Source organism: Hipposideros armiger, unplaced genomic scaffold, assembly GCF_001890085.2.
Source record: "Hipposideros armiger isolate ML-2016 unplaced genomic scaffold, ASM189008v1 scaffold_965, whole genome shotgun sequence".
NCBI lineage: Eukaryota > Metazoa > Chordata > Mammalia > Chiroptera > Hipposideridae > Hipposideros > Hipposideros armiger.
In genome coordinates, this window is record NW_017732315.1 from 274,813 (window position 1) to 282,245 (window position 7,433).

Genomic DNA, 7,433 nt, shown 5'->3' on the forward strand with positions numbered 1-7,433 from the left:
TGGTCCATTTGGGAATCCAATCAGCGACCCTGTTGCTCAGAGCTTGGGCTCTTTTTTTTTTTTAAGGTTTTATTGGGTAATTGGGGAAGGGGAACAGAGAAGTTGCTGTCCTTTTGTTCTTCAGTCTAGTTGTGGAGGACGTTGCTTCACTGGCCCGTGTTGGTATTATCATTGTGCTCTTCCCAGGTGAGGCAGATTGGTCGCCGGCCACTGGACGGCCGCTCACAGCAGCTCTTGGCAGCTCACGACGGCTGCCAGCTGCTCACGGTCGCTTAAGGGAGCCCACTGCAGCTCCACTGCAGCCTGTGCCGTCACTGGCGACTCATGGCAGCCCAGCTCCAGGTGAGCTGTTGTTCACCATCTTAGCTGTAGAGGGCGCAGCGTCACTGGCCCTAATGTGGGATCCGAACCGGGGCCCTGCTGCTCAGAGCTGGTGTCCCAAGCCAATTCTTAACCAATGCGCCACTCTGCCGGCCCAGAGCTTATGCTCTTAACTAACTGAGCCACTCGGCCGTCCCACCTCATTTAATCTTAATAACATCCCTTTGAAGTAGGTACTACTGTTATCTCTATTTTTCAGATGAGTAATTGGGGAATAGAGAATTTAAGTGACTTGTTCAAATCACACAGCTACTGTGGCAGAAATTCAAAGTAAGCACCTTGCGTCCAGGATCAGTGTTGTTAATATTGTGCTTTGCTGTTATAAACTTGAATTTTTGACAAGCTGATCGAGAAAAATGATAGAGTAGTTTTAAAAAATTATGTTAAGGTTAAGCATCTCTGTCTTTATATTGTTTGAGTCACTTATCTTTTCTGTAAACTACCTGTTTAAATTCTTTACCTATTTTTCTGTTGAATCTTAGGTCTCTTTCCTATTGATTTCTAGGTCTCTATATACAATATATAAATATAATATATAAGATACATTTTTTTGGTCTGTGGTATGTATCACAAATACTTTCCCATTTAGATATTTGTCTTCTGACTTCTACGTATTATTTTATTCCCATGCAGCAATTGTAGATTTTTAGATAGACAAAGTTCTGAATCTTTTCTTTTATGTCTTTTGGATTTTGAGTCTTAGTTAGAAAGGCCTTCTCCATTTTAGTCCTTTGTTTTTTATCTATCTAGTGGGAGCAAGAAAATAGAATTGTTGTGAAGGTCAAAGTGTTTTGTTAACTGTAAATTATAAGCTGTAAATCATTATACAAATGAAATGTGTTATTTATTAATTTGTCTTCTGAACAAGTTGTACAGAGGCTGTCATCTCTTTTCCTGCATTAAATGTAATAGAGTGACATAATTTTTTGTGTGCAATATGGGAAATATTTTCTTTCTGCAATTGTGGTCAGTATTTTCCTTGGACAGTTTGCATGGGATCTTTTTCAAAAAGTAGGCACTGTGGAAATCCTCAAGTATTTTTGCATACTTTAGTCTTGTTGTTCTTTGTATTAGGTATAATTAGAATCTGACTAAAAGTTCTCAAAAATTGTTTTGTTCTCACATTAGCTATGGTTCACAAATTTGCACGTTATTTACTTTGGGTATTGTATTCCAACTGATTGGTAGAAATTTGTAATTTGGGAGGACCCTTCACATTTTTTGTGTGATTATAAAATTAATGTGTGTTTATTAAGGAAGGATTTGGAAATAGAGATGCTTTTAAAGGAGAAGATATAATTATTCAGATCTTCCCAAGTTTCAAAGTGTTAATAGCCATTGTTAACATTCTGGATTATATCCTCTCAGAATTCTTTTTGTGTATGTGTCTGTATTGTTATCACCAACTCTCTAGGGCTTGGCATAGTGCCTGGGCCCTAGTAGGTGCTAAATAAATATTTGTTGACTGAGTGAATGAAATAATGAATATTTTTACATGGAAATTATGGAATCTCACTGTCCTATTTATTTTCTTATTTTTTCCATTGTAAATTTTAATTCATATAGTAGTATTAAATTTTTTATGCCACATTTCATTTGTTAGCAAGTTCAAGTCTAAGCCCTCGTAGAGCTCATAGTTCAGTGAAAGAAACCGATAAACAACAATTAAAATAGTGTGTGATAACTGTAATAACTGAGATTTGTACAAGGTATTACCAAAGCACAGAAAAAGGAGGTTGAGGGGTCAGAGAACACTTCCCACATGAGATGATTACTGAGAGAGTCATGTAGAAGAGGTCAGGAAGAACATACCAGTATGGTGCCAGATGGGTTCCAGACTTACCAGAGCGATCACTACGTAAGGTATATAAGTTTCTAATCACTATGTTGTACACCTGAAACTAAATATAATATTATATGTCAACTGTCAATTGAAAAGTAAATTTAAAAAAGCATACATGGAGAAAGAATATTACAATTATAGGCACTGAAGTGTAAGCAGGACTCCACAGGAAGTTCTCTGTGTTTGGAGTAGACTGTGTCTGTGGGTAGAGGAATACAAATAGATGAGGCTGGAGATGTGGGTAGGGTTCAAATAAGAAAGAGCCTTTATATCACACATGAAGAGCTCTCAAAAGTTTATTCACCTTGGAGAATAGATTGGAAAAGGTGTGAATGAGATAGGAAGACCAAGAAGATATTAGTTTAGCACAACAGCTGGAATGAGATGAACATCACTTAAGCTGGGAGAGAAAGCGAAGGCCACACTTGAAAGATGGGTTAAGTTGGGGGGATAATGATTAGGCCAGTTTTAGTAGAGCAAAGTCTTTGAATGCCAAGCTCAGGAATTTTATGGGCAACAAATGTCATCAAAGATTTTTAATTGTTGTGTGTTATGTGAACTGTTACAGGTTAATATTTCCTTCCCCCCGGCTAGTCTGAAATGATGGTGAAATCTTTCATGCCTATGAAATAGTAGAAATATTATCAAAGACAATTTTATTTAAACTGGAGTGAAATTTTGATCCTTTATTTGAAAATAAATATATTTATATAGTAAAGGACACATGAAAATAGGCATTGTGTGAAACGACCTTTTATAATAGTTACTTGCTGACTGTGGATTCTGGCATGGTAAAGCTCTGGTTTTACAAGCTGAAGGAAATCACATTAAAAGCCCTGTTAAAGCTCCCTAATTACATTAGTGAATACATTTTTCACTGGAACTGGAATTTTTTCCTGAACTTAAATCAGAAAGAAAATATTTCAAGGAAGCAAACCTTTATCAGAAGGTCAAAGAAATGCCAGGTAATATACTGCAGTTAATATGAATTCAGTTTAATAACTACATCTTTTGTATTTCTGTATAGTCATAATTGAATGAACTCAGGTTCATTATACATTGCTTGTTAAATTATGTGTACTTTGCTATATTTGTTGTCAATAAATTGATATTCTGTTTTATAAAATTTTAGAAGCAATATATTTGGTTGTCGGAAAAGTCATGACGTATTTTGTCTGTTTTTCAGAGGTCATTTATTTTTATAAACAACAAAGATCAATCAATGATATATTGTCTGTTTTGTTCAATAACCTTTTGCCATCTTTCAGTGAGCTTCCTAATTCCTCATCCGTAGAAGGAACTGTCTTTATTTGTGAAAAACTGAACAAGGTACTGATACTGATTTACTGAATTGAACCTCATCTGAATTGAACATTATACCATGCAAGGAGTTTTGAAGAGAGTGAAATAAGTGCAAGTCTGACAGCGAAGGTCAGGCGAGTATGGTGAGTGTAGCAACACATCCCATCCAAGCTCCAATAATTTTTGACGGGTGATCAGACTTGTGTGTGGTCTCGCGTTGTCGCGATGGAACACAACTCCTTTACAGTTATTGAGCTCTGGATGTTTCTGAATGATGGATTCATTCAAACTGTCCAATTGCTGACAGTACACATTCGAATTGATTGTTTGGTTCCTTGGTAGGAGCTTGAAAAACACGACACCTTTAAAATCCCACTACACTGAGAGCATAACCTTCCTCTGATGAATGTCTGTTTTGATGTCGTTTGAGGCAAATCATCACATCAGGACCAAGACTGTTCACGCACCACGTTGTTGTAAACAATCCACTTCTCGTCACCAGTTATCAGTCGCTTCAGAAAAGGATCGTTTTCTTCACGTTTAATGAGCATATTGCAGATGTTTATCCACAACGTCTAATGAACTTCTTTGAGTTCATGCGGAACCCAAATATCGAGCTTGGGTACATATCCCAGCTTCTTCAGGTGGTTGTGAACACTTGAATGATGGATGTTCAATGTTTCTGCAATCTCTTGTATCTCGTAATGTGGGTTTGACTCGATCAATGCCTTTATTTTGTTGTCATCAACTTCGGTTGGCCTCCCTGACCGAGGAGCATTGTTGAGATCAAAATCACTAGCACGGAATTTCGTGAACCATCGTTCGCAGTGACGTTCTTGTAGAGCATTGTCACCATAAACTTGATGCAACTTTTCACAAGCTTGAGGCGCGTTCTTCCCTTTATGGGAGTAAAACAGTAAAATATGGCAAAAATGCAGTTTGGTCTTCCATCTTCAATTTGTTGTAAAATCTCCAAAACTCAACCAAATCGCTCAATATTTTTTAGAATGAAGCTAGAACTGTCAGCTGTCAAATGACATAGCAATAACATAGATGCGAATGACTCTAGTACTTCAAAAAATGAACTAGTGCCATCTGTTGCAAACATGTGTCATGACTTTTCCAACAACCAAATAACATTACAGAAAGTCTAGAATAAGTAAAGAATAAGTCATAATCTTTCCACCCCAAAATAACATTATCACTTTGGTATAATTCCTTTATTTTTTTCCAGTGCATAAATTTATATAATTATAATAATTATTGAGTTTTTACATTTTTTGTCCCTCTCTCGTCCCATTAACATGTATCATAAATTTTATATGTGGTAGTCTAAGCTACTATTGTGAAGAAATGAAAGAATGGTTTTTAGTTTTGTAACTCTATCTTCATTTTTAAAACAAAAGTAATGCATGATCATTGTAAAAAAACTGTACAGAAATGTATTCCATAAAAAATGAGTGTCTTTTATAATCACTCCACCAAGATGACAGTTTAGTGTACTATTTTTTTGTTTTTGTTTTTTGGTTTTAAAGATTTTTATTGGGGAATTGGGGAATGGGAACAGCACTGGGGAATTGGGGGAAGGGGAACAGACAAGTTGCTGTCCTTTTTGTTGTTCAGTCTAGTTGTGGAGGACGTTGCTTCGCTCGCCCAAGTTGGCATCATCATTGTGCTCTTCCCGGTCTAGGCAGATCAGTTGCCGGCTTCTGGACGGCTGCTCACGCTGGCTGCTGGCTACACACGGTAGCCCATGGCAACCCACTACAGCAGAGGCTGCAGCCTAGCCACCACAGGCGACTCACGGCAGCCCATCTCCAGGTTGAGTGTTGTTCAGCATCTTAGCTGTAGAGGGCAGTGTCACTGGCCCTCATATGTGGGATCTGAACCGGGGCCCTTTGGCATCCCAAGCCAGCTATTAACCAATGCGCCACTCGGCCGGCCCATAGTGTACTATTTGTATTTCTTTAAATTATTTTCTAGGCATATGCTAATGTTTACTATTATTATATTAAAAAAATTTTATTAAAAAATAAAGACAAGGTCACACTATACATTCTATTTTGTAACTTGTTATTGTCATTTAACAATTAAATTTGGACATTTTTTCATGTTAGTATGTATAGAATTTACCACATTCTTTTAATGATTATATAATATTAAATTATATGGCTATACTACAATTTATTTAACCTGCCCCTACTGATGAACATTTGGATTGTCTTCAGTTTTTTTCTGTTACTGACAACATGTAAGTTAATATTCTTGTGCATGTTCGTATATTTTTGTGTGCTTATGGGTAACTGCCATTTTTAATAGCTATAAAATATTTCCTTTAGTGGAAATAACATTTGAGAAACAAGGTTGAATAAAAAATATTTTTTGTTGAATTTTTTTTTATAATACTTCATGTTATTAATTTTATTTTCCCTTTTATCAGATTCCTTCTTTCACCTTTGTCATGTAAACTATAGAATAGCCTACCCTAACCTTAGGAACCTAACCTCCTCTTTCCTTTAACTTTCTTTTTTTGTTTTTTAGCTGAGCCATCCTGCCACCTGTTGGCAGCTCATTGGCAGCTCAGCTCGGGCCGGGAATCGAACCGCTGTTTTCAGAGATCGCACTCTTGAGCGAGCTCTTAACCAACTGAGCCACTCGGCCGGCCCTTCCTCTTTCCTTTTGATTGCTTTCTTTCCCACAGTCTTTGAAATAGTCTTCTAACTGTATCAGAAAAAAAGGTGAGTTGCTATCTGACCTAACTGGTTATGTTCAGGTCTTAAAATCAAATAGGAAAATTTATCAAAAGAGATATTATCCTGAAAATTCATACATCCCCCTAATAGTTCAATATTTAAGCTTATTTGAAGGGGTCCAATGTCAGTTTATCTAGTGTCAAGTTTTATGTTCCATCATACAAAGTTATAATACATTTAGTATACTTAGAAGATCAGAAACTATGTTTTTTTATATTCAGATTATGGGAAATAATAGCCCTACTCAATTCTGTCCTAGTTAGATCATATAAGTATATTGTGTACATTTTTTCTATTGTAGTTTAGAGGGGCTTTGACAGTTTGGAGGGCAATTAAGGCTAAACTTTAAAGAAGGTAACCAGGAAGATCTTGATGCCATGTTCCATGGGAAACCTGAAAGATTTGTGTATATTTGCCCTGGGAAGACTTGGTAACTGAAAAGCTGTCATAAAGAAGAAAAGACCTGGACTTAATTTGTTATATCCTTGCAGTATCCAGAACTAGGATTAAGAGTGGGGTGGGAGAGGGAGAAGAAAGCGGAATCATATTTATTAAATGGTCACTGTCTCAGGCACCCTGAGTAGTGCGTCATATACGAGGTGTGACAAGTTCATGAACTTGTTGTAATGATGCTGCTAACCTTTTTTTGATATCAGGGATTATTCCTTATGAATTTGTACCAACTGGAAAACAGTTAACCAAGTTTACCCTTTGGAAGTGTTGAAAGGCTGCGTGAAAAAGTTAGACGACCTAACTTTTTGCCAATAATTCATGGCTGTTGCATTACAACACTGCACCAGCTCACATGACACTGTCTTGGAGGTAGTTTTTAGCCAGTAAATCACTATTGGAATACCCTTTCTACTCACCTGACCTGGCCCCCAATGGCTTCTTCCTTTACCTGAAGATAAAGGAAATATTGAAAGGAAGACATTTTGATGACATTCCGGACATCAAGGGTAATATGACAACAGCTCTAATGGCCATTCCAGAAAAAGAGTTCCAAAATTGCTTTGAAGGGTGGACTAGGCACTGGCATCAGTGCATAGCTTCCCAAGGGGAGTACTTTGAAGGTGACTGTAGTGATATTCAGCAATGAGATATGTAGCACTTTTTCTAGGATGAGTTTGTGAACTTAATTGTCTAACCTTGTA

The 7,433-nt window shown here is 37.0% G+C and overlaps 1 protein-coding gene across 6 annotated transcripts in view; it reads left to right on the plus strand.

Moving 5' to 3' along the window:
- Positions 1 to 7,433, plus strand: part of TESK2 (testis associated actin remodelling kinase 2) — a 154,479-nt gene that overhangs the window by 13,109 nt on the left and 133,937 nt on the right. The window contains exon 1 of one of the 6 annotated variants that reach the window (XM_019630905.1): positions 6,157 to 6,264. The exons of the other annotated variants lie outside the window; for them this stretch is intronic. The gene's annotated coding sequence lies outside the window, so the exon portion shown is untranslated. Of the gene's footprint in view, positions 1 to 6,156; positions 6,265 to 7,433 lie in introns of those variants that run through there. 6 annotated transcript variants of the gene reach the window in all.